The sequence below is a fragment of the Ambystoma mexicanum genome, chromosome 8 (assembly GCF_040938575.1).
Source record: "Ambystoma mexicanum isolate Mex_15411 chromosome 8, UKY_AmexF1_1, whole genome shotgun sequence".
Classification (NCBI taxonomy): domain Eukaryota; kingdom Metazoa; phylum Chordata; class Amphibia; order Caudata; family Ambystomatidae; genus Ambystoma; species Ambystoma mexicanum.
The window spans coordinates 1,733,426,207-1,733,448,131 of NC_090929.1; the positions used below are offsets into that span (position 1 = coordinate 1,733,426,207).

A 21,925-nucleotide genomic window follows, 5' to 3' on the forward strand; every position below is an offset into this window, starting at 1 on the left:
AGCCACACCATGGCCATCCCTTATATGGTCAGGTGGGTGACACCTTCACATAATATACTCTTATTGGAGTAATATATAAATAGGCAAACACATTTTACACCATAAAGTTCAAAAGGGGGGACAATGATGACAACAAGAAACTAGAGTGTGTGGAAACTTTAGCCAAGAAGAGTATGTGGATGAATCAGCTTGTATTAGATGAAACAGAAGAAGTGTGATCTATGAACTCACAATGTTGCATAAGACAAACACTACCTTCCCCCAAATGTTTTTGACTTGTGACCGATAGATGGGTGTACACTACTAAATGTGTGCTCGTCCGAGATTACAGAACCAATCAACTCAAATTAGGCTTTGGTCAGCTTGAGGTGAGAGTCGCACCTTGTATAGGACATCTCTGACCAAAGCGTGAATCCTTCGATGTTTGTTCTAATCACCCACGTGATATGATGACGAGCATCTTCGTTGCCTCCCGGCTCTTTAATGTAAAACAAAAAAACACTGTAAAGGCTCTAAACAGATGGAAAATGATCAGGTTGACCAGTGAAAAAGAAAACCATTTGGAAAGTCACATTCCCTAAATCCCACGGTCCACTTAAATACCTTTTGGTATAGATGAAGTCAACTACTTTATTGTGTTTATATCTTTCATACCTTAGTGGTTGGGTTCCAATAGAATTATACCTATGGCACTCTTTTAATATTAAGTTCAATTGTGCTATGTAAATGTAATATAATGTTTGCTACTTGCCTTGCAGCTTTTTGATTTTATTGTGTAGAGCACAGACCTATTTATTTAATGTATTTATTTGCATCGCGCCATAGCCCGCGGGCATCAGGGCACCAGACCTAACTCGAGAGAAGCAGATCATTCACATAGTGTGGTTAGCCAGCGCTAGGGCTGGCATCTTTCCACAGAAGTGCAGTCCGGTGGATGAGGTCTGTGTGTGGTTGGGCACACCACTGGGATTAGTTCTTGATCAGGTGCTGTTGAAATAGTCACTATTTGAGAGATTTGCAAAATTGGAGAATTGAACATAAAACTGAAATCAAGATGGCCACCCCGATACTTAAAACAAATACATTGCCTCTGTTCCTGGAAGCAGTTTATTCCAAAGTAAAGACAGAAAAAAATAAATTGACTTAACACACACATGGAGGTGCTAGTAACAATGTATTTGTAAAGTTGACACAGTGACGTATTCGCTGAAGGTCAATATTCTTTTAATCACCATTTTATTCAGTTAATGAACAGACTTGGGTGGGGAGTACAGTCAGCATCTCAGCTTTTCAAGGACCAATTTCATTTAGTAAACATTTGTTTAATCTGGTAAATGGTTTTGCTCACTATGTCTTCTTGGAATTTCGAGAGAACAGATACGATATCATTACTCCCACAACACTTTCATTTTAGACAGAAAAGCACAATTTAATTTCCAAATGTGCATGGGTTTTACTGCTTCAACTCAGTGAATACTTCTATTTGTCCTTTCTGCTCTATTCACAAAATGTCTCCTTTTTTAAATAAATTTACATATAATTTAATGGAACACTTCACATCTTTTCCAGGCACTTCACACCAAACCAATTTCCTTTAAAACCGTGCTTCAACAGTGGACATGCACCCTCCCTGATGCAAGTACATCCCTATGCCGACCCTAGGCTAGGGAACTATCTAGCAGGCTCCTATGCCGACCCCAGGCCAAGGAACTATCTAGCAGGCTCCTATGCCGACCCCAGGCCAGGGAACTATCTAGCAGGCTCCTATGCCGTCCCCAGGCCAGGGAACTATCTAGTAGGCTCCTATGCCGACCCCAGGCCAGGGATCTATCTAGCAGGCTCCTATGCCAACCCCAGGCCAGGGAACCATCTAGCAGGCTCCTATGCTGTCCCCAGGCCAGGGAACTATCTAACAGGCTCCTATGCCGACCCTAAGACAGGGAACTATCTAGCAGGCTCCTATGATGACCCCAGGCCAGGGAACTATCTAGCAGGCTCCTATGCCGACCCTAGGCCAGGAAACTATCTAGCAGGCTCCTATGCCGACCCCAGGCCAGGGAACTATCCAGCAGGCTCCTATGCCGTCCCCTGGGCAGGGAACTATCTAGCAGGCTCCTATGACGTCCCCAGGGCAAGGAACCATCTAGCAGGCTCCTATGCCATCCCCAGGCCAGGGAACTATCTAGCAGGCTCCTATGCCGACCCTAGACCAGGGAAATATCTAGCAGGCTCCTATATCGACCCCAGGCCAGGGAACTATCTGGCAGGCTCCTATGCCACCCCCAGGCCAGGGAACTATCTAGCAGGCTCCTATGCCGTCCCCAGGCCAGGGAACTATCTAGCAGGCTCCTATGCCACCCCCACGCCAGGGAACTATCTAGCAGGCTCCTATGCCGTCCCCAGGCCAGGGAACTATCTAGCAGGGTCCTATGCCAACCCCAGGCCAGGGAACTATCTAGCAGGGTCCTATGCCAACCCCAGGCCAGGGAACTATCTAGCAGGGTCCTATGCCAACCCCAGGCCAGGGAACTATCTAGCAGGGTCATATGCGAACCCCAGGCCAGGGAACTATCTAGCAGGGTCCTATGCCGTCTCTAGGCCAGGGAACTATCTAGCAGGCTCCTATGATGACCCCAGGCCAGGGAACTATCTAGCAGGCTCCTATGCCGACCCCAGGCCAGGGAACTATCTAGCAGGCTCCTATGCCGACCCTAGGCCAGGGAACTATCTAGTAGGCTCCTATATCAACCCCAGGCCAGGGAACTATCTAGTAGGTTCTTATGCCGACCTTAGGCCAAGGAACTATCTAGCAGGCTCCTATGATGACCCCATGCCAGGGAACTATCTAGCAGGCTCCTATGCCGACCCCAGGCCAGGGAACTATCTAGCAGGCTCCTATGCCGACCCTAGGCCAGGGAACACTCTAGTAGGCTCCTATATCAACCCCAGGCCAGGGAACTATCTAGTAGGTTCTTATGCCGACCTTAGGCCAAGGAACTATCTAGCAGGCTCCTATGCCGACCCCAGGCCAGGGAACTATCTTACAGGCTCCTATGCCGACCCCAGGCAAGGGAACTATCTAGCAGGCTCCTATGCTGACCCTAGGCCAGGGAACTATCTAGCAGGCTCGGACTGGCCTATAGGGCATAGTCCCAGGGCCAAACCAAAAATGCAAAATGCTTGTGTGCGCCAGTTTTTTGGCTCAAGGTGGGCCACTTTTTTGGCCAATGTGGGCCAGTTTGCTGAGTCACTATGCAGCTAATAGTTTTGACCAGTGTTGCTGAATAAATATTCACATTTTATCAAAAAAAGAAAACCTTGGGTACTATTCAAACCGTGTCATAAAAGGAATGAATTCCCATTTGCAACTGTGGGCACATTTTCATTGGTGCATGAGACAATTTTATGCTCCAGTTCGACCCTTCTATCTAGTAATCTTGCATGCTCCAATATAGATAGGCAATGGTGTGATACACTAGAGGGGGTCCTGAGGAGAACAGTGCTCCACTAGATATAGACAATAGTGTAATACAATAGAGGGGGGTCCTGAGGAGAAGGGTGTTCCACTAGAGATAGGCAATAGTGTAATACACTAGAGGGGGTCATGAGGAGAAGGGTGTTACACTAGAGATAGGCAATAGTGTAATACACTAGAGGGCATCCCGAGGAGAAAAATGTTCCACTAGAGATAGGCAACAGTGTAATACACTATCAGGGATATTGTGGAGAAGAGTGTTCCCCTAGAGCTAGGCAACGTGTATTACACTAGAGGGGATACTGAGGAGAATAGTATACACTATAGAAGGGTAATAGTGTAACGCACTAGAGGGGATCCTGGGGAGAACAGTGCTCCACTAGATATAGGCAATAGTGTAATTATTATTATTATTTATTTATTTATGGTTTATACAAACCTTTACAAAATAGTTAATCAAGATAGTTCAGAAACATAAAATTACATTTTGAAATACAATAAAACAACATTTCATACTTTTTTCTTCAAACATAAATTGGACAAACATTTCAAACACATTAGAATAGATAACATAGCAATTCAAGATTACAAAGAACATGTAGTCAGATAGGGCAAGATTAAGAACAAGATTAAGAACAGTCCATATAAACTCAATCTACTTAAGCATTAAAAGATTTCTTAAGATTCTAAAAACCTATTAAAACCAGCATTGTTTATGTGTATTAAATGTTTGGCAATAAGGAGAACAAAAATTCATTATGATCCTTTAAGATAAATCACAAAAACTTTTTTAAAATGCCATTATTCTTATTTTTAAAACAGTAGAGGTATTATGTCTGATCTGATACCATAAGGATTCGGTGTCAACCGCATATACATGTAATACAAATTGTTCAAAATATGAAATCCTTTGTTCTAAAAGAGCTGGACATTGTAGTAATATATGCTTCAGAGTTTCTTCTGTCCCTTCTGACTTGTAATATCTACACCACTCCCATGCACCCCCATGCACTCCCGTGCACCCCCGTGCACCCCCGTGCACCCCATGCACCCCCATGCACTCCCATGCACTCCCATGCACCCCCGTGCACTCCCGTGCACTCCCGTGCACCCCCGTGCACCCCCGTGCTCTCCCGTGCACCCCCGTGCTCTCCCGTGCACTCCCGTGCACTCCCGTGCACCCCCATGCACCCCCATGCTCTCCCATGCACCCCCATGCACTCCCATGCACCCCCATGCACTCCCATTCCGGATTCTGGAGATTCCACCTTTTTAGAATGTCATTTGTTTTCAAAATATCAAAACGAAACCTCATGAAAGAGTTTCTAAAATTACGTGAAGGATATTTCACTAGATCATTCTCCAGAACGGGGTAACATTTCCAGAATGAGTGTAGCTGATTAAGAATTTTAGATTGCTGCACCATATCCAGAGTCATTTGCCAATCGTTACTGTGAAGTATAAGTTTCACTTTTTGGGGTTTACTTATCAACATCTCCAGACTTACTCCTGCATTCAACAATGTGTCTTCAATTACAGTTTTTAAATTCACGCAGTAAGAGTTAGATTGATCTTTTGCTGCAATCGAGTATAGAGATGAGAGGTCATTTATCATACATTTTCTCCACAACAACATAATCGATTGTAAAGATTGCAGACCGAATTCATATCCAATTGCCTGAAAAGGAACACCCTTAGGAATAAAGAACAGCACACCTTTCCACATATCTCTTTCCAATTTTTTTATAAAATCTGAACCTTCAAGCTCATAAAATTCTAAGCCATATGTGAGTTTAGGAATACCAGAAATGGTATAGAAGCGTTTCCAAGATGCAGCCATAAATCTTCCATATTTGGCATCAATTTTCAAAATCTGTCGCTTTATTATTTCTGCTTTAACTTCTAGGTGTCTTTTGATTATTGCCATTGTGCTGTTCGCTATAAAATGATATCCTAAATATTTCAGGACCGTTTGACTTTTTAAACGTTTTCCCTCACAGCACCAAGTCAAGAAAGAATGTTTTTTATTTGATTTTCCCATTCTTATAATAATTGTTTTAGCAGCATTGATTTTTAGATGTAGGCCAGCAGTAAATATCACAAAAGTATTAATCAATTTTTGTAAGCCTATTTTTGTGCGATCCAATAATAAAAAATCATCGGCGTATGCTATCCATTCGATTGGGGTTTCGCCTAGTTTAGGTGGCACCAAACCCTTACCCTCCATTGCCTGTGCGGCCTTAGAGACATATGAATTGAATAGAATGGCCGCAAGCTTCCAGCCTTGTCTTAGACCGTTAGAAATAGAAATTTCAGACGAGAGTCGCCCAGCTGAATTAAGCCTTACCTTAATCTTTGTATCAGAGTATAAATCGATAATCATCTCTAATAAATGTCTGGGAATCGCAAGATCTGTTAGAATTGACCATAAGGTATGTCTATCGACTAGATCGAATGCTTTAGAGAGGTCCATTGAGGCCACAAAAATCACATAGCCCAAGTTCTTGACTGTTTTAGATTGGAGACTTTTTAAAATAAGGCCTCCACAGTCAGTCCCTACGTTCTTTCTGAAACCTATTTTTTTAACATCTATTATGTTGTTGTTGGTAACCCAAACATCCAGTTCTTCCAGAATAATGGACGTGAAGATTTTGTATTCCGGATCAGAGATCGCGATTGGTGTAATACACTAGAGGGGATCCTGGGGAGAAGAGTGTTTTCCTAGAGAAAGGCAATAGTGTAATAAACTACAATTCCCAAACTCAGTCCCATTGAAGAAGCACCGTCTCTCCTCTCTGAAGCTTCCATTGCAGATGAGGATTCACCACCTACGTGTCCTTTCTCCTGGCGGATAATATCATCCTGAAGTGTTTCCATATTAAGTAGACTGAAACGGATACTGACGTTTATGTTTGCTCTGGTGCCCAATGAGATTTCTGTTCTGAATGAAGCTTTTTCCGCATTCAGGGCACACATGAGGTTTCACCCCTGTATGTGTTCTATGGTGGATGGCAAGATTTCTCTTTGCAGCAAACCCTTTCCCACATTCACTGCACTTGTGAGGTTTCTCACCTGTGTGTGTTCTGTGGTGGATAACAAGAATTCTCTTATCAGCAAACACTTTCCCACATTCAGTGCACCCATAAGGTTTCTCACCTGTATGTGTTCTCTGGTGGATAGTGAGCGCTCCCTTCCGAGCAAACCCTTTCCCACATTCAGTGCACACATGAGGTTTCTCACCTGTATGTGTTCTCTGGTGACGGGCTAGTGCTCCCTTCCCAGAAAACCCTGTCCCACATTCAATGCACTCATGTGGTTTCTCACCTGTATGTGTTCTCTGGTGGATAGTGAGAGTTCCCTTACGAGCAAATTCTTTCCCACACGCAGTGCACTCATGAGGTTTCTCACCTGTATGTGTCATCTGGTGGATAATGAGCGCTCCCGTCCAAGCAAACCCTTTCCCACATTCAGTGCACTCATGCAATTTCTCACCTGTATGGGTTCTATGGTGGATAGTAAGATGTACCTTCTGAGTAAACCCTCTCCCACATTCTGTGCACTCATGGGGTCTCTCACCTGTATGGGTTCTCTGGTGGTTAATAAGAGCCCCCTTCTGAGCAAACCCTTTACCACAGTCAATACACACATGAGGTTTCTGGCCTGTATGTACTTGTTGGCAGATAAGTGTATCAGGCAAATGGACATTATTCTCAAATTCAGTGCACTGATGAGGATGTTTACCTATGTCCTCATGTGGGCAATAAGTTTGTTTTTGAGATGGCAACATTCTCGACATGGTAAGCACGTGTATGGTTTCTCGCCAGTATATTTTGACAGCCACTTAATAAAAGGCCCTTTTCCACTGATCCTTTCATCAAATTCAGGGCACAGGTGAGCTTTCAGTCTGTAGATAATTTCTGGGGACAAACATTCGTTTTCCTCTGACTGAAGCTTTTAAAATATTCAGTGCATGGATATTGTTAGTAATTTGATTTTATGGGTGTTTCCAAATAATTCTTTAAACAAACTAGACTTACATTCAGAATGTATATAGACTAGCACAATAGGCAAATCAAAAAGCCTTGTCTCACTGCACAAAAAGCCCTGGTGCTATCATTCTCAAACCCTTTTGTTGTTAGTCTTTAATGCTGGTTTCAGGCTTTCCACTTCATTAGTCCACAGAATTTAACAATCACTGTTGTTGACTTTTCTGGGCCAACAGTCACCTATTGAAGGAAAATGAGAAGTACGTTATTAGTTTCAACACGTTCATAATCGCAGGCATCACATGTAACATGCAGAATGGCTCTCAGTAGTAGTGCAATGGTTCCCAGTAATAGTGCAATGGCTCTCAGTAATAGTGAAAATGAAAATGATTATCAGTAATAGGGAAAATGGTTCTCGGTAATAGTGAAAATGAAAATGGTTCTCAGTAATAGTGAAATGGTGCTCAGTAATAGTGATGTGCATTAGTTAATTACTCACATAGTAACAAGGCACCATGATAGGTGGCAGATTAGTGGTGCTCCAATGAGACCCTTGAAATGTGATAGAGGTGATTTGCAGTAGAAATAGTGATTTGCAGTAGGAATAGTGCAAACATTTATAGTTATTTAGAACGTTTTAGCATCCAAGAGCAAAAGTGAAAAAGAACTGAGTGGGTGACAAACATTTTAAGCGCATATTTTAATCATCATTCCAAATGACTAAACTATTACTTTAAAGCGCCCCATTTCCATACCCACGATAAAGGCAGGCGTTTGAGCCTAGTTCAGCCGTTCTTCACCAATATGACATGTTTGAGAACTCTATTGTGCAATCACTGATGACCTCATTTCATGTGGGCAAACACAAATATATACCAGCACTATTGAGGAAACAAGGACTGAACTGAGATTGAAAGAAAAAGCACCAGTTTCTTATCACAGTGTGAATGGCACAGGCCCTGCTACACTGCATTTAAACACTGACTTTAAACAGATAATCTCGAAACACATCCCCCTTCCTTTAAGATTCACAGAAAGAACAAGCTTATGCCAGAGAACAATAGAATGAGGCAAAGTGTATGGGAGACTCCCCCCAACTTCCCTCTATTGTCCCATTTTACTTCCTAATTGTTTATACAAATGCCCTATTGCCATGTAATAAAGTTAATTGGCCCAAGGGGTACCACTTGTATTGCCCTGTACAAAATACCACAGGTTAAAACTCAGGAGGGGGACACACATGCAGTCTTACTGTTAAGGGGTGTGTGCAAATGGTTCTGTCACTTGCCAGTGTCCCAAAGCCTGTCTTGTTGTGGATTCTGATAAATGGACCCTACTTTCAATCTCAGCGTGCCCCTGCACCCCCTGTGCTGTGCCCTAGAATAGGTTCAATCTCAGCGTGCCCCTGCACCCCCTGTGCTGTGCCCTAGAATAGGTTCAATCTCAGCGTGCCCCTGCACCCCCTGTGCTGTGCCCAAGAATAGCTTCAATCTCAGCGTGCCCCTGCACCCTCTGTGCTTTGCCCAAGAATACGTTCAATCTCAGTGTGCCACTGTACCCTCTGTGCTGTGCCCAAGAACAGGTTCAATCTCAGCGTGCCACTGTACCCTCTGTGCTGTGCCCAAGAATAGGTTCAATCTCAGCGTGCCCCTGTGCCCTCTGTGCTGTGACCAAGAACTCACTAAATGTTACCCTGAGAACTGCTCTCAACACATCTCTAGTATCTAGTGGGGATGGTGCCCCATCATTGCTAATATCCAACAACTTGGAAGGGAAGACAACGCAGAGCAACAAGGGTTCAAAACCCGGTCCCACGCTTAGAGGTGGGACTCCAGCATGAAGAGCAATATACAACCCAATTTAATGTTCATTCAATGTACTACCAAAATGAAAGAAGCTTTCTCACATACTCATTTCAAACACAACTGAATCCATTACTTCCAACAGTTAATTTAATATTTGTGAATTCTTGGGGGTACAGGGATCCTATGATTGGAAAGGAGGCAAGTTGACATTTAACCCCAGATGCTTGTTTTGCAGAGGTCATTCTGCCAACACAGATTCACAACCGTTCCTCCTCTCCAGTTTCACCCGGTGTCTAAAGGGAAGCAGTATTTAAGCTGTGATGTCATTTCTGGAGCCTTCTCTGCAGGCACCATCCAGTTCTGTGAGAAGAGCCCAATGAAAGCCTTACCACTCGCTAGTCTAATGTGACCTGTGGTGCCCTGAGAACAATCTCATGCTCGAGGCTTGGGCAGTGTTGCCATGTGGCCTGTGGTGCCCTGAGAGCAATCTCATGCTCGAGGCTTGGGCAGTGTTGCCATGTTAACCTATTGAGACTTGCTCGCTAGTCCAACGTGGCTGGTGGTGCCCTGAGAGCAATCTCATGCTCGAGGCTTGGGCAGTGCTGCCATGTTAACCTACTGAGACTTGCTCGCTAGTCCAATGTGGCCTGTGGAGCCCTGAGAACGATCTTGTGCTCGAGGCTTGGGCAGTGCTGCCATGTTAACCTATTGGGACTTGCTCGCTAGTCCAATGTGGCCTGTGGTGCCCTGAGAACGATCTCATGCTCGAGGCTTGGGCAGTGTTGCCATGTAAACCTACTGAGACTGGCTCACTTGTACAATGTGGCTGGTGGTGCCCTGAGAATGATCTCATGCTCGAGGCTTGGGCAGTGTTGTAAGCTATTGAGACATGCTCGCTAGTCTAATGTGGCCTGTGGTGCCCTGAGAGCAATCTCATGCTCGAGGCTTGGGCAGTGTTGCCATGTTAACCTACTGAGACTTGCCTATACCAGACAACTATGCCATCATTAGATGTGATAGGAGTACCAACCAATCCAAAGGCGGCGGCATTGCCATAATCTTCAAAAGCTCCCTTGGGCTCAGACCTACTCCGCACTCGCAGATCCCCTCTGCTGAATTGTTATCGGTCAAATTACCCATCTCACCCAACCACACTGCATCAATGCACCTCATCTACAGGCCACCAGGACTTATTGCCTCCTTCACCGAGGATATCTCCACTATCCTTGCTGCCAACACCAAGCCCAACTCACAAATAATATTACTTGGAGACATCAATCTCGGCTACCAAGACCTGATTGATTCCATAGCCCTTGACCTTGCCAACTCCCTAATGGATCTAGGCTTCACTCAGCACATCCAGGAACTTACTTGCATCAAGTGTAAAACCCTTAACTGGCTTCCAGACTTGAACTGCACAATTAACCTGTTGTCAATAACACCATGCTTATGGTCAGACCACCACAAAATAATCTTCTCCATCAAAGCCTCCCCTCTAAGTTCCAAAACAAACATAGCACCTGCCAGCCCTACTCGTAACAAATAGGACATCACTAAGGAGAAACTGCACCCTTTAATTACCCCCCTTCTTAATAATATGTCATCATCTAATTCTGACCCTACAGTCCTAGTGGACACCTATAACCTCACTATCCTAAAAGCTCTAAACGCTATAGCCCCACTATAATTGCGTAAACCAAAACCACGTCCACATCTGAATTTGTGGTTTACACCTCATCTCAGAGACCTCTGCAAAGCTGAAAGTAATGCAGATGCACATTTGAAAAGCACCATCTGGCGCTAATAAAAGTTCCCCGATTACTGCATCATCTAACTACAAATAAACTATATTCCTTGCCAAAAAAGATGCTTACAACAATCATATCTTGCTGGCCGAATTTACTACTAAAGAGCTCTTTAAGATCCTTAAAGACCTGGAGCCTCCCGTAGCCCCATTAGACCAGTGTAACACAAATTCCGCCTGGAGCGCCAACACCCAGAAAGCTCTTCTTGATAAAATATCAACATTACAATCTAAAATGAACATTAAAAAATGTAGTTTAGTCCCAGATCCTGTACTGAACTCTGCATTTAACACCACAACTTCACCACATCCTGCCAAACCATTCAGCTTCTCACCGCTTTCCACTTGTGAAGTAGAGAACATTATTAAAAAGCTGAAACCTTCCAACTGTTAAGGTGACTCCTGCCCACCACCTCTCATTAAGGAGGCGGCCCATGAGCTTGCCCCCTTTATCACTATCTCCATAAACGCTTCCTTTAAATCTGGGATTGTCCCGGACAACCTCAAGGATGCCTGGGTTATCCCCTTAATCATAAACCCTACCCTTGAGCCTAATAACCCGGCTAATTACAGACCCATTACCACAATTCCCTTCCTCCTAATAATTCTGGACAGGGGAGCCTATTTACAAATTCAGGCTTACCATGAATCGAACAAACTCCATGGCCTCCGTCAATCGGGCTTCCGTCCTAGACACGGAACAGAAACTTCCCTTATTGACCTAAAAACACAAATGGAGGATTTAAAAGATAAAGGCAAGCTGGCCCTACTTCTATTGCTTGACCTATCGGCAGCTTTCAATTTGGTCAACCACCAAATTTTGGGCCAACATCAAAACTGCTGCCCACTTCTGAGACGAAGCGACCGCCTGTATCGGATCATTCTTGGCAAACAAAACCATGCGTGTCTTTTCACCGACCGCTTCTGCTGAACCATCACCAGTCCTGTGTGGGGTCCCACAAGGATCTTGTGTCTCCCTGACACTATACAATGTATTTTCAAAACCCCTCTTCGATATTCTCGATCATCTGGTTATGCTGATGACACCCAGATACTCACCCCTATCACTGGTAACCGTGCTATTGACTCTAAAGCACTTAACGATGTTTGCTCTGTCATCCAGGCCTGGATGGCACATCATGGACTGTGTCTAAATGATGAAAAAACGGAGCTACTCACCCTAGGTTCACATACTAGACTCAGTAAACTGCACCTCGCCTTCAAATCCTTCATTACTGACGGGAATAGCATTAATGATACAAAAACACTAGGTATCTATCTTGATTCCACCCTGTCACTCACAAGACAAACTAATGCTGTGGTATCAGTATCGGCCTACACTTGCAAGCTTATAACAGCATGTAGACCTTTCCTAACGGACCCAACTGCATCATCCTCGCCAGAACCCTTGTTATGGCAAACATTGATTATTGTAATGCCCTATATTTAGGGACCAGCCAAAGAAATAGCAATAAGCTCCAGGTCACCCAGAATAATGCTATAAGGGTAGCTCTCAACATCCCTAGGAAACTTCCTATCTCTGACACACGACATAGTCTACACTGGCTCCCTGTTGCCTAAAGAATATCACTCAAAACTCTTGCTTTGACTAACAAATCCCAAGCTAACCAGGCACCCATCTATCTTGCCAACCGCTTCACTGCCCACACTCCTAGCAGACCCTCAAGATCTGCTCAAGCCCACTCATTGTCTATTCCAAGACTCAAGCTCCAGAAGGCAGGGGGATCTAGTTTCCCAGACCTGGGCGCCAAAATCTGGAACACATTACCTCCTACACTCAGAGCTGAACCTTCTTACCATGCGTTTAAGAAGGCTTATCGAGCAGGACCACACTACGTCATTTACGTAAACTTGCCGCTCTTCTACAACCATCTCTCTTTACCTCCTGTAAATATACTTTCCTACGTTAGTAACTGTGCCTCTGTTATAAATATGTTACTCACTCTAGTTAATATTGCCTCTTTGTAAGGTATGTACTCCTTACTGTATTTTGCCATTGATGTAAATCACTGTTATTATATGTACCTTTCCTTGTAACCATTGTACCTTCTTTAAGAAATGCGCCCAGATGCCTTTGGGCCAGGTGCGCAATACAAATAAACAAACAAACAAATAAATGCTACCCTTTCCTCTCAGAATGGCTGGTGGCAGTGGTTTTTACAACGAAGTACCATGATTTTTCCCGACCGCTAACTATTCGTAGCTCCGGTAGCGTTAAATTTCAGGAGCCATGTTTTTCAAGATGGTGTCTGAGCCTCCTTTGTCTAAACAGATCCTGGTCTTTTTTTTTCGCCATTTCTTTGTGGAAAAGTCCTTCTAGAGTTTGTCTCTGGGCGCCAATCCAGATTTGGTCCCTTTATTCATTCGCCTTTGGCAGGCTTAAGGAGTGAAGACCGCCTCTGGCGCCCGAGTGTCTGGGATGGGCTGGAAGTGAGGGAGGTGCCCGAAACTCCCTGTGCTTAGTCTCCTAGGAGACTCAAGTGTACTCTGTAGTGATTGGTTGGCTGACTGTCCAGCAAGGACCGCCACCCTGCTGGGTGAGTGACAGCTAGGCTGGAATGAATGGGAGAGAACTAAATAAAAGGCGAGTCTCTTGGCTTGGAAGGCAGAGTCGACCACTGGAACAAAAGAACCGAAGGTGAGCTTGAAGAGGACGGCTGCTGCAACTCCTGGACCGTTGGTTTGCCCGGTGAAGCCCTGCTGCAGGTCCGAATCGCCAAGTTCACCTCGGCAGAGAAGCCCCTGCAAGGACGACTTCTCCCTTGGTGGGACCAATCAACTCGACACGAAGCCACCTGGATACTCATCTTGGAGCCGATTGCATTTTCCTCAGAGTGCTGCAGGAAACTGTCTAGCCAGGGAGAGAGACACCAGTTTGTGTGCTTGACTTACAGCTACCGGAATTGAAGTTTTGTGAAGCTTTTTGACTGTTCAAGTGCAGTGCAGGAGTCCCCCGAAGTCCTCCTTCTTGTCTCCACGACTGAGGCCCAGGAGCAGCGAGATCTGCAGGAACTGCCAGGAACAGAAGTCATCAGCTGACTTTTTCTTCATTTGACTTTTTCTTCATTTGTAAGAACCTCTCGTGGTTAAAGTGCTTGACACTTTCCCAACTCACAGGCCTAATCTGCTTGTGACCAAACATATGATACTTCTTGCTAAAAAACTATTCCTTAGAACTTTTGCAGGCACTTTTCTATTTAGCTACCAGAACTGCTTTATCCTATGCAAGACTTTAGCACATTGACTTCGGCCTAGCATATTGAATTGAATATTCTGGTGAACTCTGAATATTTGCACTGTCTGAGAATAATTGTAGCCTTTTACCAAATGGTACTGCTCTTTGATTCTGCTGTACCGGCGCCGCCTTTGGATTGAATCTGTTATATAACCTCTCTTGAATCTTGAACATCGCCTTCAGATTTCCGTGATATACTTACCATACGTCTGGGACCATACTCCATTCCTGATGATTTATCTCTTTGGTCATAAATGAATTTCATCACTGCCCCCTGGTACAATCCATCTTGGATTTTGGGCCTTGAAAACGACCATTTGGGTCGAAGCACATGTCGGCTGTACAGAAACCAATTAAAACAATCCGTGTCTATGCTAGATTTGCACTTTGCGAATATATCTACATAATTATTTTGAATCTATTTCATACCTGTTTGGCTTTGCGTGTTTGACTGCATTCCCATACTAATTGTAACTTCTAATTGACTTTGAGCCTTGGAAGGGTAGGCTCTGTGGGACTGCGCACGCAGCACGCCTGGGTCCCAACCCATAACTAAAGGTGGATAACCTAGTGCACAGGCATCTTTTTTCAAACCCCTCCCCTCTTATCCAGTGCACACCTAACATGAGGACCGACCCCCAAATACCCTCTCGCAACTAACAAGATCCAACAACCAGCACTCACCGCTCCATTGTCTCATCATACTATCAGTCCACTGGGATCACGGTTCAGACAGCCACTTCTCACCCATAGCCTCCAAAACAAATACACCAAACACCAACACCTACCTCACGCAAAGGGCAAACAGACTGCCCCTCGCCCCCTGCAGGGTGCCGGGGAGCCGTCCAGCATATCAGATGATCAAGGTAACCCACCCAGTGCTACTACTTGATGTCCAACATCCAAAACTAACAGGAGACTACCTAGCCCCCGCCCCCTCCACATAATGGCATGTTAATTGCTGGGGATCCAAACCCCCACCCCAATCCCCACAACTATCGCATCTGATGCCAGGGTTGTGTACCTGCCTCCAAAAACCGTGGCGTTATGCTGGGGTTGTAAACCCCCTTCCAAAATCGAGGCGTGAAGCCGGGGTTGCAAACCCCTTTCCAAAACCGTGGCGTTATGCCGGGGTTGTAAACCACCCTCCAAAAATGTGGTGTAAAGACAGGGTACCAAACCCCCTTTCAATAATGTGGCAGCTACCATACTCCCAACGCCTGTATACCGCCATTTCCACACCATGCACACCATGCGATTACCTTCTTTTTGAACTTTAGATTACCAATAAGTACCCAAGTCCATAAAAAATTGACGAAGAACCTGCGGAAGAAAATATTACATTGTTGCCATTGTCACATAACACAACCTGACCAATGCATTTTTCTCCTCAATATTACATAACTAATGTAACAGTCTAGTCAACAGAGGCCACAACATACATCCCCTCTTCGAGCAACTCCCACTCAGCCACAACCAATTTCAGCAAGTGTTTTAACTCAACAGGCTTAACTGAATACCGGCCTCACATCACAACTAAGCCTAGTATTCTCTGTTATAAACAGTTAGATCTCTAATAAAAACAGATGAAATCTGGATCCAGTTCTTCCAAGACAGCAATCGAGGTGTCAACTTCCTCTCCAAGCAAAACTCTGCACGCATGACAATGGCCCCAAGTCTTGTTCCAATGAGGGTCCAGCTCTTTAATAGCCGCCACACAGCCATCACATAGTGCAGCGCCCCCATCACGGAACTTCCAAAAGGCATGGATATGCACTCTTGAATTCTCTCCCTGCTGTGCGCCCACCGGTAATGGAGGTGGGCGCGCAACTGGGAGAGACTACTTCCACTCTTCAAGTAACTCACACGTGTTTCAACTCAGCAGAATCACTGAAACACCGGTCTCACATCACAACTAAACCTAATATTCTCTGTTATACACTGTAAGATCCCTAAAAAAAACAGATGAAATCTGGATCCAGTTCTTCCAAGACAGCAATCGAGGTGTCAACTTCCTCCCCAAACAAAACTCTGCACGCACGACAATGGGCCCAAGTCTCGTTCCAATGAGGGTCTAGATCTTCAATAGCCGCCACACAGCCATCACATAGTGCAGCGCCTCTATCATGAAACTACCACTAACTATAAATGTGTCCTTTTAGATTTACTCCCCTTTCTGTGCCCACTTCAATTATGGGCATATTTTCCCTCACAATTTGATGCCCGTGAAACACTGCCGGCAACTCAGTCACAACACTATCCTCTGTATTGGCCAGTCTAATCTTCTTTCCATACAGTGGGCCTCATCATGAGTCTGGTGGTAACCCTTAAATGTGGCGGTAGCGCTATTTACCGCCGCATTTAAGGGTCCGCCAGATCATGATCTTGGCAGATTTCCCCTCAGCTCCGAGCTGGGGGGAAATCCGTGGGAAATTTGCTGATTTTTCAGCGCGTTTACCGCCGGTGGGAAATCCGCCGGCGGTTATAGCGCTAATTTTCCCCATTGGGCCCAATGGGGAATGAGGAATTCCCGAGCGGGCCCAACGGGGAATGGGCAATAACCGTTCCGCCAAACCCATGATCTGGCGCTAATAGCGCAGGGGGGTTCGGCGGTAGGGCTATTAGCAACGCTCCGTTCTTTAGAGGAAGTGACAACCTCGATGAGCGTGGAACGAATCAACAATTTGGCCGTTGAATACTGCCTAAAATCATTATACATCAGGCAGAGTGACTAACGTAGCTTACGCCTCTGCAAAGCCGCCTGCTTCCGTCTACTCAGGCAGCACGCCCCTGGGAGGTATGTCCCTCACGCTCTGCTGCGCCTACAGACTCATACCGGCACCATCCCACCCTGCAGTTGTGATCATGCTGACCTTCACTATAACTGGCGTTTAATCACTTATGGACATGTGTCTCTCACCGCTGCTGGCACTGGCTCACTAGTAGCCGCGCTGAATCTCTCCTTGCAGACTCACCTTGAAGCAATAAAATGGGAGTGCATGCGCTAATATCACTTCAGTTTCGTCGCATTTCTCTCAGCAAAAATTCTTCCATAGTAAGATTGCCCACATTACTAGCAGGCCTTTCCTCATTTCTCCCTGAAGCTGCATTCCAGCCCCCAAGTGCCCCTCACTGCTCAAGGCCCAACTGCTTACTATGGGCTAGGGTTTGGCTTACCTTTGGGGTCCGGTAGATGTCTCTTTTCCTTTTGGTTCTAGACCACACTTCAGCTCTGCAGTCTTCTGCTTCTTCTCAACTTCCCCTTTATTTATATTTTCTGTTTAGGCATGGTTCATGGGTTCTTTGAGATCCTGGTCGCCACGGTTAGATCCTGCTACAACAAAGAAGAGACAGAGGCACTCTGCAAGTAAGTCCTTTACTTAGGCTCAAGTTACAGGAATAAGGTAACAAGATGTAAGAGAAAGTAAGTTACATAAAGGAGAAACATCCACCAGCCCCCTTACTCTAGGCCAGGCTCTCTTCAACTGACACACACCGGAACCTAAAGGAGGGAACATTCCAGGCACACCTGACTCAGGAAGACCAAGTCACAACACCAATCCACCTCATAAGGGAAAAATACTAAAACACAAAGAGGTGCGTTTAGCAAATACTTGCTCCTTTCAATAAACACGCCCAGAGCATTCATGATCTGATACTGGAGGAAGACTTGGATATTACTTGCATTACAGAAACATGGCTGCAGGACCCTATTGGACCCACATGCACCATCACTGTCCCTGCGGGATATATCATTCACCATAAAAACAGAGAGACTGGGATGGGGGAGTCGCCATGATAGTCAGGGACTCTGTTCACATGTTCCGCTCCACAACGAAATGTACTGGATGTGAAATCTAACATCTTAAACACCCCCCCACAGATAACAGCAGCAACAGCATATTCTTGATACATAGACCCCATCTTTAACATCAGATTTAATGATGAAATCACGCAACAACTTAACATCCTGAAGGGCACTAGCACTGTCACATTGTTGCTGGGGGATTTCAATAGATGGTGTGGTAATTCCAAAGTCAAAAAGGCTATTAACCTCGAGAAGACGTTGAATAATATTGATTACAGGGTCATGAACGCAGATCCTACCATGGCAAATGGGAACCAACTTGACTAGGTTGTTACGCATAACCTAGAGACTAGTGGGTAAACAACCATGCCGTGCATTTGGACAGACCACTTTAAAGTGTCATTCACTTTGTGCATAAAATATCCTCAACAGAAAAATAACTGTAATGAGCACAAGAGACTACAAAGCAGGAATTACAAGAGAATTGAGACCACACACCTAGAACAGTACATAATGAAAGTTTTGAGGGAATCCAAAGAGGAGGATTCGTGTGATGAACTCATCTCAAACTATATATACACCATGTAAAAGAGCTGGCGGACCCGAGGGCACCACTAAGGTCTAAATTGGTCAGGCAGGGGGAGGGGTCTGAGAGATGAGCAGGAGGCAGGGGAGGGGGTCTGGGAGATGAGCAGGAGGCAGGGGAGGGGGTCTGGGAGATGAGCAGGAGGTAGGGGAGGGGGTCAGAGAGATGAGCAGGAGGCAGGGGAGGGGGTCTGGGAGATGAGCAGGAGGCAAGGGAGGGGGTCAGAGAGACGAGCAGGAGGCATGGGAGGGGGTCAGAGAGAGGTGCAGGAGGCAGGGGAGGGGGTCAGAGAGAGAGGAGCAGGAGGCAGGGGAGGGGGTCTGGGAGATGAGCAGGAGGCAGGGGTGGGGGTCTGGGAGATGAGCAGGAGGCATGGGAGGGGGTCAGAGAGAGGAGCAGGAGGCGGGGAGGGGGTCAGAGAGAGAGGAGCAGGAGGCGGGGGAGGGGTGTCAGAGAGAGGAGCAGGAGGCGGGGGAGGGGGTCTGAGAGATGAGCAGGAGTCAGGGGAGGGGGTCAGAGAGAGGAGCAGGAGGCAGGGGAGGGGGTCAGAGAGAGGAGCAGGAGGCAGGGGAGGGGGTCTGGGAGATGAGCGGGAGGCAGGGGAGGGGTGCAGAGAGATGAGCAGGAGGCAGGGGAGGGGGTCTGGGAGATGAGCACGAGGCAGGGGAGGGGGTCTGGGAGATGAGCACGAGGCAGGGGAGGGGGGTCTGGGAGATGAGCACGAGGCAGGGGAGGGGGTCTGGGAGATGAGCACGAGGCAGGGGAGGGGGTCTGGGAGATGAGCACGAGGCAGGGGAGGGGGTCTGGGAGATGAGCACGAGGCAGGGGAGGGGGTCTGGGAGATGAGCACGAGGCAGGGGAGGGGGTCTGGGAGATGAGCACGAGGCAGGGGAGGGGGTCTGGGAGATGAGCACGAGGCAGGGGAGGGGGTCTGGGAGATGAGCACGAGGCAGGGGAGGGGGTCTGGGAGATGAGCACGAGGCAGGGGAGGGGGTCTGAGAGATGAGCAGGAGGCAGGGGAGGGGGTCAGAGAGATGAGCAGGAGGCAGGGGAGGGGGTCAGAGAGATGAGCAGGAGGCAGGGGAGGAGGTCAGGGAGATGAGCAGGAGGCGGGGGAGGGGTGCAGAGAGATGAGCAGGAGGCAGGGGAGGGGGTGAGAGATGAGCAGGAGGCGGGGGAGGGGGTCAGAGAGATGAGCAGGAGGTGGGGGGGCTCACCCGCGCTCAGAAGCCCCAGAGATGGGGACACACATGCGCAGTGCTCGGCACTCGTGGGAACCTTTCTGCGCATGCTCGGGGCTCAGCACTCCGCCGGCTGATTTCCGTGACTCCTTTCTGCGCATGCTTGAGGTGTGAAAGCTCTATGGGAGCATGCGCACTGCCGAGATACGGCAATCAAGGCATGCGGACAAAGGGGATACTGAAGAGAGCATGCGCAGAGCTCGAAAACTACAATTGGAACACGCGCACAAAAGGGATTCCGGAAGTATCTGCGGGAGGCTTGGAAGGCCATGCTCACGACGAGGACACGGAAGTGCGCATGCGCTAGGCTAATATAGCGCTCACCGGAGCGTGCGCCACTGCGCCTACACAAAGAGAAGAGGCGCCAATACAGTAATAACACACCATTCTCATTGCAACTCTGCCCATATCTGTCACTAAAGCTTCCTGGATGGATGCTGATGTTTAATATATGGCAATGCCACTGTTTCACAGATTTAAACTGAGACTTTTTGCATGTTCTGTTCTTTTTTGTAGCTTTTGGAAGCTGGTGATTCAAAGTCTCCAACACGTACATGTCGTCCTTCTAGGCACCTGGGAGAGAGAATGAATAACAGAAACTGGGAGAATGTTCCCATAGGATTGCATTGGGGTGAGTTTTTTTAGGCGGGAGAAAGTAAAAAATAGAAATATTAAATCGGGAGTCTTCCCCCTAAATCGGGAAGCTTGGCATGCATGAGAAGAGAGGTCCTTATTGGGTGTTGATACCCGGTTCCGTGGAGGTGATGGAGAAAGTGGTTTCCTCTTCGATAAGTTCCATGTTGCACTGCTTACATCGCATGCTATACGGTCATAAATTAAAGTTGCTACAATGCCGCTAGATTAACTAGCAATCGAATGCAGCTGAGATGCCGCGCAAGGCACCGCGTATCTACCGGCACCAGCTTTAACCATCGCCTTCTCCCAGTGTCTCCACATTAGCCAAGACGTAACTTAGCGCCTGCTATTATCATTAGTTATACCTGCCTGAACAGCTTATTTGTCATCTGCCAAACGTGTACTGAAATAGCCTAACGTTATCAGCTAGATTGTCTGCAACAGCCTTACTGCCCTCACCTAAATATGTTTTGATTTCGCCACTTGTCATCTGCTAGATTTGTCCTAAAATAGACTACTTTTCTAGTAAAACAAAAATGTATGCAATAGCCTGATTGGATCAGTCACGCTTGTATTGAAATTGCCTATTTCTCAATGCTATGCATGTTTTGCAATATATTATGACTGCAGATCCTTTTGCTACGATAACCAGCCACCTGTACCTGCACATGTTTGTAATTCTTAGTAAGCATTTGCCCGGTACTTTATCATCATACCGTCCCTAGTATTTCCGCAGCACACACCATAACTAATCAGTTCAGAATAGTGACCCACGCTATACAAGATGCTGCACACCGAGTGCTCACCCTGCCTTCAGCAGTCGCTAGCACTTACTCTCCCACTGCTGTACCTGGAGAAACTATACATTCCGCATATGTAATGTTCATCTCTTTTTAAACACGCCTCCTAACTTTTGTGTAGCAATATGCCCATATTGTTCTGACTTTATGTAGGCACTATGCCCATTAGCACAACCACTTTCCCAGCAAGTGCATAACTTGCTTCACTGCTACACACCTCCCCCATGCAAGTAGATATTTCAGCAACTACTAGCCTCTCCGAGCCTTCACCTCACACCATGCTCCCAACACCTCGTATTACTATTGTGTTTGAGCACTATGCAAGGCACCTTACCAGTATTGCTACACCCACCCACCATGCTAATTTGGCTCTCTTTAATCATGTTCCCGTACTGTATTTTACAAGACAGTATACCATGCCTTGGTAACCATTACATAGCCCACAAAAATGGTCTGACACCCTATCACTTGCCCTACACCATTTCTGCCCTCCTTACCACCATTTCCACTAGACACCTACCACTCTCA

General features: G+C 46.3%; 1 pseudogene; it reads right to left on the reverse strand.

Moving 5' to 3' along the window:
• LOC138473491 (zinc finger protein 585A-like) overlaps positions 1-19,898 on the reverse strand; it is a 353,538-nt pseudogene extending 333,640 nt beyond the window's left edge.
• Between the last annotated feature and the right edge of the window lie 2,027 nt (positions 19,899-21,925).